The sequence below is a fragment of the Petaurus breviceps genome, unplaced genomic scaffold (genome assembly GCF_028583685.1).
Source record: "Petaurus breviceps papuanus isolate PSGF00001 unplaced genomic scaffold, PetGlider_PUasm1.0 90603, whole genome shotgun sequence".
Classification (NCBI taxonomy): Eukaryota; Metazoa; Chordata; class Mammalia; order Diprotodontia; family Petauridae; genus Petaurus; species Petaurus breviceps.
In genome coordinates, this window is record NW_027187284.1 from 6,336,281 (window position 1) to 6,354,005 (window position 17,725).

Genomic DNA, 17,725 nt, shown 5'->3' on the forward strand with positions numbered 1-17,725 from the left:
AAATGCATTAACACTGTATTACCAACATTTTATAACATGAAAAATTAAATTCCCTTATTAAATCAAAAACTCCAAAGATTATATGATTGCTATATTTAGAAAATCTGTCTGTTTTACCCACAAGTTAAGGGGGAAAATCAAAATATAATCATAATATTCTGGCAAATATTGTGTGTCAATAGAGCTCTTTACTCCTCAAATAGAGTTTATTTATTTTGACATTTCCTGAATCTTATTTTTTAAAAATTTTAAAGAAGTAAATTCATATATTATAGCATTGCTGCCAATATTTCTATATCTTCATTGGTCAATTGTTTTTCTATAAAATTACATGATCACATGAAGCATTTGTCTAAATTGCCTATAAATCTCGACAAAATCTGAGGTCCAAGATGATTGGATTTAATGTTGGAAGAAACATAAGAGATCACTTGGCCCCTGACCCATTCTTTTGCATATGAAAAAATATTTGTGTTTTCTATCGGGAAGGAAGCTTCTTGCAAAAGAAGAGATTATTTCAAATGTCGTAATTATATCCTCAGAGCCTAGCACAGCATCTGACACATAATAAGTGCTTTTAAAAGGCTTGTTAATTGATTGGTTCTTTGGTTGGTTGAAACCCAAGAAGGGGAGATAGAAAAGGAAGATCAAATTATTATTGAAGAAGCTCGATATCTCATGAAAGACACAAAAAGTAAAGGAAGAGCAAGAAAATCTATAGTCTCTATGAACATAATTCAGAATAGACTAGAATGGGAAGACGTTCCTTATAGACAATGAAGTCCTCCATATGCTCTTTTTTGTGAGTGACATTATTTTGTTTGCTTTAAATCCCATTACACTACAGTTTCCTCAATGACAATCATAATCACTGAAGAGAGTTCAGCCTGTCTATCTACATAGAAAAATACAGGTACGTAAAAATGGCCATGGTATATATGATGAGCAGTTATATGGCTAGAAACAGAGTTATTATGTATGTGTCTGTGTATGTACTCTGTTCAACGTACTTGTACATGCATGTTATGTGTGTACATATATGCGTGTATGTGTGTATATGCATGCATATGTGTATATGTATATCTAGAGCAGCTATGTGTCACAGTGGATAGAGTACCCAGCCTGGAGTCAGGAAAACTCATCCTCCTGAGTTGAAATCTGGCCTCAGACTCTTATTTACTAGCTATGTGACCCTGGGAAAGTAATTTAACCCGGTTTGCTTTAGTTTTCTTATCTATAAAATGAGCTGGAGAAGGAAATGGCAAACCACTCTAGTATCTTTGCCAAGAAAACCTCAAATGTTTCACGAAGAGTCAGACATGAAAAATGAAAAAAAGAGTCAGACTGAAAAATGACTGAACAACACATCTCTTTTAGAGAGAAATTAAAGATGCACAGTGAGTTGAGTCTAGAATTGAGCATGGGTGGGAAAACAGATTGTATTGCAAAGGAAAGTTGTTGCAAATAAGCTAATACATATGACCAACAAAGCAGAAATAGTGTAAAAGATATATAGAAGTGGGATCTTTCTATTTGGCCTTCTCAGTCATCTTCAGTTTCTCTTGCATTCTCTCATCACAATTCGTTATCAAAGCTTGACAATTTTGCCTGCATACTATCTCTTGCATTTCTATTTGCTGATATGGTCACCACCCCAGTTCAGACCCTCACATCACCTCTCACCTAGACTATTGCAAGAACTTGCTAATTGTTCCCTAGGCCTCATATCTACTCTTTACAATCCATTTCATATATAGCTACCAAAGTAATATACCTAAAGCCCAGGGCTGATCATGTCATTCTCCTACTCAAAAGAGCAAGGTGGTTCTCTGTTGCTTCTAGTATCACATACAAACTTCTATCATTGGTATTTAAAGTCCTTTACAATCTGGCCCCAGTCTACTCTGTCAGGCACATTATATAGTACTTTCCTTCACAAAGTATATGGTCCAGTTAAACTGATCCATTTGCTTTTTCTTCCACATGATCTCATCTCCTGTAGTACCAATGCAATATTTACAGCATCCATAATCATTCTAAAGACAATAACTATAAATATTCCTACATGGCACTCGATCACAAAATGTAACAAACTCTCCATATAGAGGACAGAAGCAAAGCATTTATTTAGACACCAGAAAAGAAAATCCCAAAACTAGTTGGCCGATTCCATCATAGTACTAAAGAAGTTAACAAGCCATAAGAGCCACAGCTTCCTTTAGCCTTCCCACAAACAAATATTAGATCAATATTTACTCAGAAGCCTATCTGACTCTTTGCCTGAGTGTCCTTTCCCACAGCCATCTATTCTAGCTCTGACTCCCAGCCCTGTAGGTTCTGCTCCACCCTTCAGCAAACTCCTCCATCACAGATTCCATGTGATTATATTTAGCCTATCAGGGGTCAGAGTTTACTTTCAAAGCAGGGAAGGTCTTCAAATTCCCCCAGGCCTATTAAGGGGGAAGAAAGATCTTCAAATTCTGATCCCCATTACACCTCTTGTGTTTGCGCAGGTTGTTTTCATGCCTGATATGAATTTCTTCCAAATTCTCTCTCTTAGAATACTTGCTGTTTAGTCATTCCGTCGTGTTCATCTTTTCATGACCCTGTGGACCATAGCACGCCATTAACGTCCATAGGGTTTCCTTGGCAAAGAGTGGCTTGTCATTTCCTTCTCCAGTGGATTAGGGGAAACAGAGGTTAAGTGACTTGCCCTAGGACATATAGCTAGTTAGTGTCTGATGTCTCATTTGAAAGCAGGTCTTCCTAACTTCAGGCCCAGCACTCTGTTCACTGAATCACCTAGATGCCTCCATTCAAAGTTCAGATCAAATGCTACCTCCTTTGTGAAGCCTATCCTGATCCCCTTAACTATAAATGCCTTTCCCCCCCCAAAAAAAAATTACACATGCATATATATGTAGCACCTCCTAACTCACACTCATAAGTTGGGTCACCTAGAGAGGTATCTGCCCCAAGTTTAAGGTACTCTATGATCCTATATTCCAAAAGCTTTAACTGATGGGCCCCTATCAGTATTTTCCTTTTCTATAGTTATCCAGAAGATAAAATTACCTCAGAGCAAAGGTATTTACTAAATTGACATTATAAAAAGCATACCAATACATCATTTTCTCCATTATTATATGGCATGCACTTCTAAAAACAAACACAATATCAGCAGAGTGGCCAAACAAGTACGGATAACATGTGGAAATGGCATATTTAAGGAAGAACTTAAACCTCTGATATTGCAGGGCTTCAGGGTCACCAATGTCATGCATGACACTTCCCTATATAACCTGAGTCACACAGTTTCTACTGGATGTTGTTCCCCTCAATCTTTATAGATACTTCTACACTGAATTCTGCTCTACTGCTTGACTCTAGTCATCATCATCTCCAGCAAAGTCCCTGGCCTAAAGCATTACTATTCAGCTGTGTCCAATCACTAGGACCAACAAGGGTCCAAACTCTGCAGCTAGTCATCTTCTGAGCAGTGTCCATGACATCGATTTTTCACTGTTCTCACTGATTCAACTCAATTCCTCAGTTGCCTTCTCATCTGAGTTTGCTCATTTGTGTGTTAACTTTCAGTCTATCCCTCAGTGAATGGGTCAAAGTTAAGCCCTTCGTCTTCACCAAACTTATGCAATGGGCCACCAAAAAATGTATATCTTTTATAATCTGTGAATACCCATTCAAAGAAGCTACTTAAAGTCTGAAAAGGGGAAAATTTGAAAGGAATTTTTTTTACATCCTTTAAAATGTATTTTATATTTAATTGTTTGTATTCCTCACTGAACATTTTTTTTTCCTCAAAGTGTCTATACCATAATAAGAGCTTAATAAATGCTTACTGATGGATCGTTTGACATATAAATGAAAAGAGAGTTAAATTGTTCATAGAGCACAGATGAAGTTAGGACAACAGGAAAATGTGACAAAGGGAATTCTAATTACCTTAATAAATACCCTAGTAAAGATTTAAAATTCCACAAAATGAAGAAATGATACAAAAAATGTAAAGGTTAGCAAGATTTAACTCCTCTATCCATTCAATAATACACACACAAAAAATAGATAAAAGTCTGAGAAGTGTCAGATACCCCATAGGAGGACCTAAAATCCATGTGATCACCAGTCAACAGAACCTAAAGTTAAAGGAATCTCAATTTTGTCTTCATGCCTTTATAGGGGATAAAGATATAATCTGGTAAGAGAAATCATTATTTCTCTCTTATATTAATAACCACTACTGGGGAGATCCAGAATTTTTTCCCTTCCTATTACCTTATCCTCTACTAGGTCAAATCAGCCCCTGAAAAACAGGGCTGATAATGAGATTGGATTTAACATTCTCCTCAATCTTGTTCAGACTACACCCAACTGGGAAAGTTCAGATATGATCAAAAGGTAAAGAGAGTAAAATCAGGCCCATTGTGTTCTAGTTAGGCCTGAATGAAGGTGGACCCCCTTTGTTTAGATTGCCCTAGAGAGGGGAGGAGGGTCTGAGTAATCAGCATCACATACCCCAGCCCATCATTAGAATAGGCTCACTTCTCATTAATTGTTAACCAATCAGAACTGATTGTCATCTGTCAGGAACAATCCCTTTTCCAAGGGCATATAAAGGTCAGCAGACCTCTATGATCTGTTTTTTGGTTTACAAGAGATGGATAGGTAACCAATCTTTTTATTAATTATTCACTAGCTATAATTAATAAAATGATTAATTACCCAGAATTTATGCCTGTCGAACTTTTCATATGTCACACTAAGCAAGATTGGAGACTGGGCAAGGAGATAGGAATGAGGCAAAGGCCAAATGCCAGTATTATCTCCAGAATCCTATCTGGACATGAAAGGGCTGAAGAATGGGACAAAGACTATACACAAGGTGACCATACATCAGGAGAAGACAGAGAAAGGACCAAGGACAATGAGTAAAATGGACTACTAGAAGGTAGAGACCAAAGTCGAGAATTAAAGCAAAGATTGGACCCTAATCCCAGATACCAGTCCAGCTCACTGTCCTAGTAGAATTTCCAGAAAAGGTCAAGGAATAGGAATAGGAACTAGTCACCCCATTCAGAATTGTAGCTGCCAATATCAAACATATTCAGAATTATATTAGGGATGACACGTAACTTATCCCCATTCAAGAATGTAAGGGGGTACAAAGCATAGCACTGACACAAAGTCCCAAACCAGGAACTGGGGCCAGAAATAAGAATAAATGTAAGAAAACCCAGAATACAGTAAGAAATAATATGGGTTAAGAAAATTTCAAGAACTAAACCCCACAGAATAGAATAATTCCACAATAAAGAACAAGCAGGAAAAGAATGCTTTGCTCTCTCACTAGTAATGATAGGAAAGTCAGAATACTCTTTATTCCTCATTGGCATTTCCAGACTCTCTACCACCATCACAGAATAACCTCTCCTCCTTTGAGGTTGATTCAATCAAAATTTATCACCCAATCAATATTCTAGAGCATCTTTTATCTATCAAAACCCAGGATACCCGTCTTTCTTCCTCAAAGAGTTCACTGTCTGGTTCACAACCTTTCTCTCCTCTCCAACTTCTGCCCTCGTAATAGGGAATTTCAACATATGTCAAAAAACCCTAAATTCCCAGTTCCTTGATTAACTTAATTTTCATTACCCACTTGTTCATTTCATCTCATCTGCACACAAACATGTTCATGCCCATCCTGCCATCATCTACAAGTTCCCACTTCCATGTTCACTTGACTACCTTGCACATCAGTTTTCTCATCTCTTAAATGAAGATGATAATAGTGGCTTGTATCTCACAGAACTGCTGTAAAAATCCAGTGAGAAGATGTATGTAAAGCATCTTATAAAATCAAGTAATAGTAATAATAATAGCAGCAGCAGCAACAACAATAGTAGTAGTATAAGCCCTTGTTACTTCTACCTAAAAGAATGTAATATCCTCCTAACAGTTATTTCCACATTCACTCTTTATTCTTCATTGATCTGGTCATTTCACACCCTTGATCAGAACTCCTCAGAGACTTCAGTGACAACTTCAGTGGCAATAAACAACCAAAATTCAAACTCATTTTGGAACATCGTTTTCTTTTTTGGTCTTGGTAAATGGAAATAGTTTCCCCTCCTATTATCCCCCATGAAGGGCTAAAAGTCCTGACATACTATAAACTTTGTGATATGGACAGCATATACTAGGATTCCAGCCAATGTGGCAAGCACCCTACTAGATGGTGTGCCTAGCCAATAACAGTCTTACTAACAACACTCAATAAAGCTGAGCCAAAATTAATTTGTTAGCTACATGAACCATTAACTGTTCTGGCTGTTTGCACACATATGTCTTTAATGCTTATTTTCAAGAACTTCGGAAAGAAGCACTAGCCATTAAATATATTATGTGAATCAACATTCACAGCCTGCTGATAACCAAAATTTAAAAACTCCAACTGTGATGACATAAAGACATAAAAAAAGTAAACTCATTTTCATTAAACTGTTTCTTCTATCTGGTATTACATTTGACTTTAGAATATAGACAAGATCTTTTTTTATTATTATGCCCTCTTCTCTTCTCCCTCTATACTTTGTCACTTGGTGATCTCATCAGCTCCTATGGATTTCATTAGTATCTCTATGCTGATGATTCTCAAACCTGCCTTTCCTGCACCAATCTCTATACTGACATCCAATCTCATATCTCCAAATGCCTTTCAGAAATCTCAAACTGGATGTCCAGTAGACATTTTAAACTCAATATATTCAAAACAGAACTCATTATCTTTCACCCTGACTCGCCCTTTATACCTTCTCAGTTGCTACAGAGGATAACACCATCATCTCACTCCCCCTACTAACACTGTAGGAATCAGCCTTTATTTCTCACCATCTCTCATCCCCCATATCCAATCTATTGTTAAGGCCTGTTGATTACACCTTCACAACATCTCTTAAATACACCCCCTTCTCTATTCTGACAATGCTACTACTCTAAATCAGCCCTCATCCCCTCACATCTGGACTGTTGCAATAGCCTGACAGTGGGTCTTCCTGCCATAAGTATTTCCCTACCCTAATCCATCCACGTTCAAAATAAAACTGATTATTTTTATCTCCAAATCTACCCTTCTTCTGAACTTTCCCTTTTCTGTCAAAAGCATTGCTCTCCTTATAGTCATCTGAGTTCTTTCCTCTGGTGTTATATTTGACTCCTCATTCCTCTTCACTGATAACTAATCAGTTGTCAAATCTTATTGATTCTATTTTCCAACATCACTTATTTCCATTCCCTTCTTTTCACTCACACAATATAGTTCAAATGTTCACCACCTCTCACCTGGATTATTACAGCAGCCTCCTAATCAAACTTTGGCTTCTAGTCTCTCTTCATCTCTAATCCATCCTCTTTTCAGTGACTAAAACATTTTCCACAAAATAAGTCTAATGATGTCATTCTCCTATTCAAGAAACTTCAGTGGCTCCCTGTCTCCTTGAAGATAAAATACAATCTTTTCTGTTTGGCATTTAAAGCCCTTCACAAACTATTTCCTGCTTGCTTCAGGTTTATCCACATAACTCCCTCCATATATTCTACTGCTCCCTGACTTCAGCAGTCTCCTACTTTCATACTTTTAGACAGAGCATCTCCCATACTCAAAATATACCCTCTCATCACTTCTGCCTCTTAGAATTCCTAGTTTTCATCAAGTCTTGATTCATGTGTTATTTTCTTTGGCAAGCCTTTCTTGATTCTCCTCAACATGAGTGCTTTCTCCTTATCCCTCAGACTATCCTGCATCATATGTATTTGTTTCTAAGTTATATTCTCCCAGTAAAATGTAAGTCCCTTGAGATTAGGGTCCATTCTTAGTTTTGACTTTCTATCTCCAGTGCCTAGCAGAGTACCTTATATGTAGGAACCACTTAGTAAATACTTATTGTATTGGAGGGTGTGATAGGATGGGATAAATTACTAAGATTAGGATACAGAGCCTTCTTCATATAGTATTCAAACACTTCATATAGTATTCAAAAACATAATGGGTATCCATTTTTCCTATATGGTCTTTTGGTACTTATGCCTTAACTCAAACAGAATCACTTGTATCTCAAGATAGCTTCTAACCATGATTTCTACTAGACATCTCAGTTTACTCTAAAGCTAGTCTGAATCATATGAATTAAACATGAAAGATGCACATGCCAATTAGTCACATTTCCCTAGCTTTTATAAGCATGTATATTTCATATATATATATATATATATACATATTACAGTAATTCTCATTATGATTGGCTTTCTTAAATGACTATTATTTAAATATCTATTAAAAGGAAAAAGAAAAACCACCAATCCTCATAAAAATCTGCATATAAGAAAAGTCAGCACAAGGATGTAGTGCATCTACTATAAAAATGAAGGTGTCAAAATATCCCAGACATATTTTAAAATACAATTCTCTTTTAATAAAATTCTATTACTAGAAAAATTAACTTAAATAAGACTACTTAATTTTTTTAATGTTTTTCACTGATTTTTTAAATATTGGTTATTTTTCTGTTGAAGCAATTGAAATATTCAAATTTCAAATAAAACTTGACAAGGCTAAATGTTATTAAATAGTCATGATACATAAAATTAGGAACATTAAATTAAATAGTGAGATGAATTTGATAAATGTAATTTAGTGAATAAAAGATATAATTAGTATTAAGCTTAATAGAAATCTATAAAGTTAAATATTTTCATCAGTTATCCAATTTTTTGTCCTTTTCTTTCCAAGATCAGTAAACTATTCTCCTTTGCCACAAGGTCCTTTCTATTGTTGGAGTAATTTCAATTTTTAAATTTTTCAGTCTTCTTTATGCTAGGAAAGGTCATCATATTTGGTTATGGTAAATGAGCATAAAGAAATAATGTTTCTAAAATAAACTAATAAAGAATAACAAAAACAAATTAAGACGATAGTTAAGTAGCAAATGAAGGAGATTTTATATGGAGATTACTTGTTCTTTAATTCAGTTATCCACATCTTGCAGTCTGGCTTCCAAACTAATCACTCTAGTGATACTGCTCTCTCCAAAGTTATCACTGATCTCTTTATTCTCAGATCTAGTGATCTTCTCAGTCTTCATCTTTATTTACCTTTCTGTAGTATGTGACACTTGGGAACTCTTCTAGAGAACCTCTCCTCTTGGCTATTTTGACGCTGCTTTCTCTTAGTTTTCCTATCTGTTGGACAATTTCTCGTTTCCCTTTGCTGTACAATCCTCTATGTTCCATCGGCAAATTGTAGATATAATCTTAGATTCTGTACTGATCCTCTTTTATTTTCTCTCTACACATTGTCTCTTGTTGATTTTATCAGCTCCTATAGGTTCAATTATTGCCTGTACATATAGTCCTCACTTTCAGTAAACTCAAATTATACAAATTTGACTCCACATAAAGAATTTTGAAAAAAAAATTTGAATAAGGATTCTGAATGAGGAACTGATTGAACTGTTAGCTATAAAGTTTTCAGACAAAGAAAGGGAAGCTTTAGAACCTGAGACTGAACCAAAAAGGTTCATAACAAAACAGTAGGCAGAAGTATTTTATCATTTGAGTGAATTTTTCTTGTATTGAAAAGACAGATCTAAATACTTCAAGATTTTTTAAAAATTAAAGATTTCTTAGGAATAATATTGCTGGCTATTATCAGATAATATGAGGGGGGAAAGAGAGTCACTGTCTAAACATCTCTTGAAGGCTTCATTTTTTTAAAAAATTGCACAGTCAAGCGCTAGTGATAAAGGCTGAGTACAGTGGGTAGGGAATGGGCAGTATACTGTGTTTACTGTATAATTCTGTGCATACTTTATCATTAACTCTACCTTTCATTTCATATTTCTATTTATTATCATGGTACAATATTTTACAGTCTACATTTTAGTATACTTTATGACTTGCATAAAGGTATTATTTTTGTATGCATTTATTATATAGGTTAGGTGAAGTGGCTGGGTAGGAGTTAATATGCATTATGTAAAAAAAAATCATTTTATGTAGAGATCTGCAGAAAGGTCCATTTACACAAAGTGGGAACTGCTGTTTATAGATGACTCCCAGAACTCTATATCCAGTGTTCTCTTCTGAGCTACAGGTCAAATATTTTTTTTGAAATATTTTATGGACACTTCCAACTAGAATGTACTGGTTCAAACTATGGCAAGTAGAAGATGAAAAAACTAAATTAAAAAAAGGTTCAATCTTCTAAGCTGCAGTGGTGATGGGAATTTGAAGATCTTCCATGACCCTTAATAGGCTGAATGTAATCATATGGAGCCCGTAGTGGGAGGAGTTTGCTGGAGCAGTAAGTGTGGAGCAGAGCACAGAGAAAGCTGGGAGTCAGAGCAGTTAGAATAGAGGGAGGAGAAGATACAGGCAAGAAGATAGCTAGGTTTGTGTTTGCTTGTAGGAAGGCTTTGGGATGGTGTTGCTTCCTGAAGTGATAAGATGTATTAACTTCTTTTTTGCTATGATGGATTTGTTTTTCTGGTACTAGGATTTGGTTTTCTGGTGTCTGAATAAATGTTTTGTTTCTGTCTTACATATGGAGAGTCTGTTATATTTTGCAATTCAGAACTATGCAGGCATATTCATAGTCACCATCAGTGCTGTGAATATTGCCTTGGTAATACACAAGAACATTGGTTTTTTAAGCAATTGATGCCAATTATCCAACAAACCAGGACCAGACCTCCTTATCTTAGGCCTGGACCCCAAATACAGGTCTAGATAGACTTTCATACATTAAAAGAAATAATGCCAATTAAAGAAAAGGAAATAATACAATATTAGGTAATCTAATTCCTAATCGGAGGAAAAATTAGGGACTTTCCAAGTTGGGAGGAGGAGAGTGAACAGGTACAATTCCCTGAAATCAGAAAAAGAGATGTCCTACTCTCCCGAAGTGTCTGTAAACAATCAAAAGAACATGGAAATAATAACTGTTTGATCAGTATGGGATCAGTTTTCAGATAAGATTTACGGGTTGCTTAAGATGTACAATTATGAGAAAACTCCTTACATCAATCTCTGAATCTGATTGAGTTACTGGTCAGCATAACGCAGGTCTTTGGTTAAGGATATCTAAGCAGCAGATAGAGGTGGTCCAGCTTCCTAGCCACAAAGGGTTAAGTTCAAACAATGCAACAAGGTTTTCTCTCAATTTTCACAATTAAATAAAGTTTTCTCATGGGACAAACATTGGATTAAAACCACAAATGAAGAAAAAGGGAACTGAGCTGGATCCGAATTGAGGCACTAAATGGATCAGTGTGGTTCACCCAGTTCCCACAATTAACCATTTGCTATCCTAATCCCTTTAATTCCCTCAAAACTCACCATGTCCAAAACAGAAATCATTATCTTTTCCCAAAAAACCTACCTTCCCTAATTCTGTCAAAGGTACCATCATTCTTCTAGTTACCCAGGTTTGTGATCTTGGAGTCAGCTGTGACTCCTCATTCTCCCACAGACAATCTTCAATCAGTTGCTAAGTCTTTCAATTCTATCTACCTCCCTGTAGCAGCAAGCACCCCAAGTGTCCTCAGGGTTTGCTGCCAATACAGGTTCTTGGATCTGCTTTGATAAAGGAAAGCAACTCAAAATGGGTTAACAAGCTTACTTTAATCAGTCAAACATGTATCGTTTACCTAGTTCAGGGGAAAGAGGTCAGCACCCCGAACTTCAGAATATACAGACAGAATTATCAAGACAGAAACAGATCAAGTAGACAGATTTCCAAACTGTCCAACAATTACATCCATACCAAACAACATCTGGGTTTCAACATCTGGGTTTCAAAGCCAGGGGGCTCTGGACAATGGCTTCCCAGAATCCAGATCAAATCACAGAACACTTCTCAAAGTGAACCCCCAAAACAAAGCTACACATCAGGGCTTATATAGCCTTCTCCTGGCTCAGAGAATGTAACAACCTTATTGACTCACTGGCCAATCAAGAAGTATCTACTGAAAAACAGGCCTCCCACCCCAGGCTCCAGGTGCACTTTAGCCTAGGGGCAGGGAAGATCTTTAAATTTACATTCCCATTACACTCCCCAACATATCTCACATTTATTCCTTTCTCTTCAGTCACACAACTGCCCCAGGAACCCAAGCCCTCATCATCTCTTGCCTGCACTACTGAGGTACGCTAACTGTCTCTAATCATCCCTTTACCTGATTCATCCACCATATATGTCAAGCCTTTGCTTAAGAATTTCTAGTGTCTCCCTATTGCTTGTTAGGTCAAACACAATTTTAGCTGTCTGACTTTTCAAACCCTTCACAAATTGTCTCTAGCCTATCTTTCCAGGTTTATTTCCTATTACTTTCCTCCCTGCACTGCTTAGCCCAACCAAACTGGCCCCTCCTGCAGATCCTTCTACATCACATTCTATTTCCTAACTCTATATCTATGAATGGGTTGTCTTGTATGCTATAAGGGATTACCTCCTTGCCTGTCTCTTAGAATCCCTAGTTTCCTTTTAAGATTAGGTTATATAGCACCTTCTACTAAAGGTTTTCCTGATGCTGCCTGCTGCTAAAACTCATTTACAAAAAAAAATTGGCCTACATTCATTTTGTGTATATTTTGTATCTTCTTATATGTGAATATTTATTGTTTTCCCAGATGGATTGTAAGCTCCTTGAGGACAGGGATTGCTTTTTAATTATTCCTAGTATCTACTATATTAAGTGTATAATTTTAAAATTAAAATTATATGACTCCCCTGATTTTAGAGTAGGAAATTTAGACTGTATAATCTGAAGTTGAGAGCTAAAGACCAGAATGTATGATCTGTTCCACCTCCTACTATATCCAAACTAAGATTATGGTTACACAGGTAGCAAAACTGTAACTAGGGTGGTACAATTGTAGTTTTGTCCCAGAGCATGGAATTTAGAGTGTGTTGACAGCATTTGCAATCACTTACCAATGTAAGGGGGAAGAGGGGAGAGAGGGAATGACTTTATCATTTAGTTAGCAAGAATAAACAGGAAGCTATCAGATATTACTGTTATGTTCCTTCCTAACCCTGTCCTAATGACCAAATGCAAACAATTCCTAGGGGCTCTGCATTTACCCCAGTTCCTCAACCTAGGATAAGCTTCCTATAGCTTGTGGGTACAGATTGTAGTATTTGCCCTAGAAGCAAAAATTCCTAGTAATGACTTTGACCAGCAGCCTGCTTAAAACAGAGAAAATATCCTCCCCCACACCCTGACCCTCATTCTTTCCTCCCTCGTTCCTGGAATAGAATAGAAAGGTTATGGTACAGTACAATAAAATGCTGACCTTAGAATCCCAAAGGTCTAAGTACAAGTCCTCACTCTTACAATAGCTATGACTTTGATCAAGTCCCTTAAATTTGGGGGATTTAAGTTTCTTTATTTACAAAATCAGTTATTTAGACTTAATCATCTCTAAAGTCTCTAACCTGTCTAAAATTTTTAGTCGAAGTTTAACCAATACAGACAATAAAATGTGCTATGTTGTAGAAGAAAACTTAGAAAATGTGGGATCATAGCTTTACCATTAAAGGAACCTTAAGGACATCTAGTACAAACTCTTCATTTTACAGATGAGGAAACCAAGGTCCACAGAGGCTAATGAAAATTGGTCAAGCTCATAGGCAGTAACTAGCAGGGCCAAAATTCAATCTCAGGTACCATAATTACAAATCTATCATCCTGTCCATGATACCATAGTGATTATCTCTTTGTATTAATTGTAAGTCAATAAGAACACAGACCTCATCACCTAAATTCATCACCTAAACTATCAGGTTTTGATTTTCAGGTTTGTCAAAGCAACTCATGTTAAATTCTAAAGAAAATTCAATATTCCAGGGCAAACATTCTCAAAACTTACTCCCAGAGCACTAAACCACAATTATCAATAAGACTAAGTGATCAAAGAGAAAGAAATTAAATGTTTTTACCTTATTAGTTGTCTTCCAAGGTAGCATTTAATTCCAGTTACACTAAATTATATGTCCTCCTTTGTGAGAGATAAAAATTCAGCAAATTGATGCTATAATTCTGTGGTTCTGTGAATAATGCTATAGTCAATGATTATTTCTTTTACAGAATATGCACATGCTTACTATTCCTTTCATTCTTCCAGGAAGAATTCAGAATAATTCCTTGTTTAAGAAACATAGAAATGGGCCTCCTGGAAACATTACTTCTATCTTTACTGCTACTACTTTCTCTCTGAGAAGCTTCATGGTAATAAACAGAAGAGTAATAAAAACAGACAACTTGCAGATTTTCTACTTCTTGGAACCAAAAAAATGTATCACAGTTTAATGTATTATCAGGCTTCAAAGTACTACTCTAATGCCGCCGTTAATTCAAGGGTCTGGAGCACTGAACTAGACTCATGAGATCCAGGGTCTGTTCATAATTCTATCATGACTTGCCATTTTCACTTTAGGCAAGTCACTGCTAGACTTCAGTTTCCTATTCCACAAAAGGAAGTGGTCCCACTAAACTGATTCTAAGAATATTTTCAGTGTCCAAAGTGACTATCCCTATAATTCCATGGTGCACAACAGGTGGACTGGAGCAATAACAAGAGTTCCCAAAGAAAGAAAAAAACCCAGTGAACTCCTACACCTCCTCTTTCATTCGAAGAACAGCAAATGCTTCTTAATTTGCCCTACCAACCTAGTTGAATTAGGTCTTTGAAGAAGTTCAAACTTTTAGGCCATCTTCGAAATCACATGTTTAATCCCTTTCCCAATCTCCATGTAATCTGAACCTTCTAGTTAAGTATATAAAAAGCAGGCACTAATTGAATTTATAATATTTGCAATTGAAGAAATAATGGTACAAAATAAAAAAGTAATTGCATTTATCTTTACCAGATTCATGATTTTATCAGTGTAGAGAGTACCCCAAGAGGAATTTCCTCTATCAGTGCAGACTAGCACTCCTTCCAAAACACAGAAGGTTACCCAGGAGTACTGAGAGGTTCAGCATCTGGATGATACAGTAGATAGAACTCTAGGCTTGGAACCAGGAAGACTCCTTTTCTTGAGTTCAAATTCAGCCTCGGGAGCTTACTAGTTTTGTGACCCTGGGCAAGTCACTTAACCCTGTTTGCCTCAGTTTCCTCATCTGTAAAATGATTGGTAAACCACTCCAGCATCTTTGCCAAGAAACCCTAAAAGTGGGTCACAAAAAGTGGGACATGATTGAAACAACTCAACAATAACTAAGAGGTTAAATGAATGGCTAAGGGTTAGAGTCAGGATATGTCAGAGGTGATATTTGGACCTCCATCTTCCAGCTCCAGGGCCACTTCTCTATCCCAGACTCTGCCTCTAATGAAGAACCTCAGATAGCCTAAGACATGCATTTGAAAGTACAAATACAATACACAAAGTTTCCTGTGCCTTCATTAAAATTCATTTATTTGGACAGGTGATATTTAACAGCCGTCAAAATGGAAGTCAACACTAGTCAGCTAAGTCTAAAATGCATTCTCAATAAATAAAGAAATCCACAATGAAGAGTTAATGTCTAGGTCAGTCTTTGATGTTTCTTTATTGCATGCTTATTTTTATTGAATCATTTTAAAAATCATTAATTCTTATTTAAGTGAATAATTATTACCCCTCTATTATTCCAATGAGATGAAGCATAGCAAGGTTTATTAACCAGTAAAACAGTTTATGATGCTATAATAAGGTTTGATGAGCTACTTCTTCATTATATAGAAAAGTTATTGAAATTTGGCATTATACCATCTAAAATTTGGATATCAGACTCAATGGGTTTTTTTAATCCTCTTGAGGATTGAGGGCAAATTTCATGAATATTTCTTTAAATATGAAATATTACAATGTTCCTATCTTAAGACATATTGAGGTACAAGATCTGTGTTGATTATTTACATTTTAAACTGCTAAAGTATTCTGTTATCTTTGAATAACTGAAAGATCATTTTAAATCTTTTTTTTTCTTTTTGGATAGGAAAATAAACCTTTAATTTGAAGAGAAAGAGACAGGGGAGAAGAGGCCGCTCTGGACCTGCTTGGCGCAGGGGTGGATGGCAAGGCCACCACGGACAGCTGGGCCCAGAAGGGAGGGTGGCATTCTGATTCGACTTGATTACAGACAGGGAAACATCACTGGAGCCTCTCATAGAGAACTCGGGGGGGGGGGGGGGGGGGGCCTCAGGCAATCCCAGCAGCAGCAGGTCAGAGCTGAGCAGGGGCCTGTGCTAGCTTCCTTCACCCCTCACCAGCGATGGGCCAGACTTGCTCTTCCCAGAGGGTGAGGCCGTCACAGGAGCAGATCTGCTTAGGGTTCTAGAAGAGGCTGGCTGAGCGAGTGATGATGCCTCAGGCTAGCCTCTCTCCAGAGTTTCCAGTGACCTTGGAGAGCAGGTGTCCTCCCTGGCCCAGGTCATCTTCATCTGCATCAATGACCAGGCTTCGGCCAATGATAAAGTTCGCTCTCCCATCAGCATCAGCATAGATGTTCCCCAGATCTCCCAGGTGACGGTGGGTATCCTTGAGGCCACCATGGGGCATTCCATCAGGGTTCAAGTGGTCTCCACAGCTCGCACAGTTTTGGGTCAAGTCCCCATACTGATGGACGTGGAGGCTGTGGGGCCCAGGGTCCAGGCCATCGATAGTCCCCTTGATCAGGCAGCACTGGGGAGACACTTGTAGGAAGCACACTATTCCCTGCACGGCCCCAGGCTTCCCCAACATGGCCACAGCCGCCCCCAGGTTCTGAAGCATGTGGCTGCCCATGCCCTTGAGCACTGCCTGGTGTCCCGTATTCTCCAGGAAACTCTGCACCTCCTGGCTGGGCAAGGTGGAGGTCACGAGGACACTGATTCTCCAGCTGCACCTCCACTCCCTGGATCCCTGCCGCACCACGCAGAGATGTCTGCACTGCATCCACGCAGCTCTGGCAGCTCATTTGCACAGCGAACTCCAGAGTGCATGTCTTGCTGTCCCCAACCCGCGCAGGCGCAGCTACAGCAGAAATCATCTTCCACCTTCCAAAACCAATACGACTCTCCCAGTGACGCCTGAAGTCAACTAGTAGGGCCTTAAATCTTTTTTACATAACTTTTATAAAAGAAAGAGTATTATACAACTAGATAGATCATCAGTAATCTATAGAATACTAAGGATTAGCAACTACTAAAAATATATGGGATTCTATCCAGTTGTTTAGAACAGGATGTTCAATTCCTACCTGAACCCCTTTCTCCTCTCCATAGGAATCCTAATGGCCCCCTACTACAAAGTGCTCACTAGACTTATGCTGGATTTAGTGGGAATAACTGATTGGCCCTTATTGCAGCTCAGAATTCCTGAGCCCAAGTGCTTCAACAGCTGCAACCTCCCAAGTATCAGGATCAAAGGTATGCACTACCTCACCAGACTCAATCAGTTTTTCTAGAGGTGAAAATTACTTGCCCTCTGCATAATATCTCCATAATATAGTTATACCAACTATGTTAACCTTAATATATACTTCCCAAGTTAAATAACATTTGCTTCTTTGATTTTTACTCACAATTGTGAGTATCAAATGAGAATATTTATTGAGCCCTTAGCAGAGTACCAGGCACATAGAAGGTCCTTAAGGGTTTGTCCCCTTTTCCTCCCTGTCCCCACATT

The 17,725-nt window shown here is 37.5% G+C and overlaps 1 protein-coding gene and 1 pseudogene across 1 annotated transcript in view; both read right to left on the reverse strand.

The window, feature by feature from the left end:
* Positions 1–17,725, reverse strand: part of CFAP47 (cilia and flagella associated protein 47) — a 963,244-nt gene that overhangs the window by 727,613 nt on the left and 217,906 nt on the right. The gene's annotated exons all lie outside the window — the stretch shown is intronic.
* LOC138142785 (copper chaperone for superoxide dismutase pseudogene) lies at positions 15,617–17,323 on the reverse strand (annotated as a pseudogene).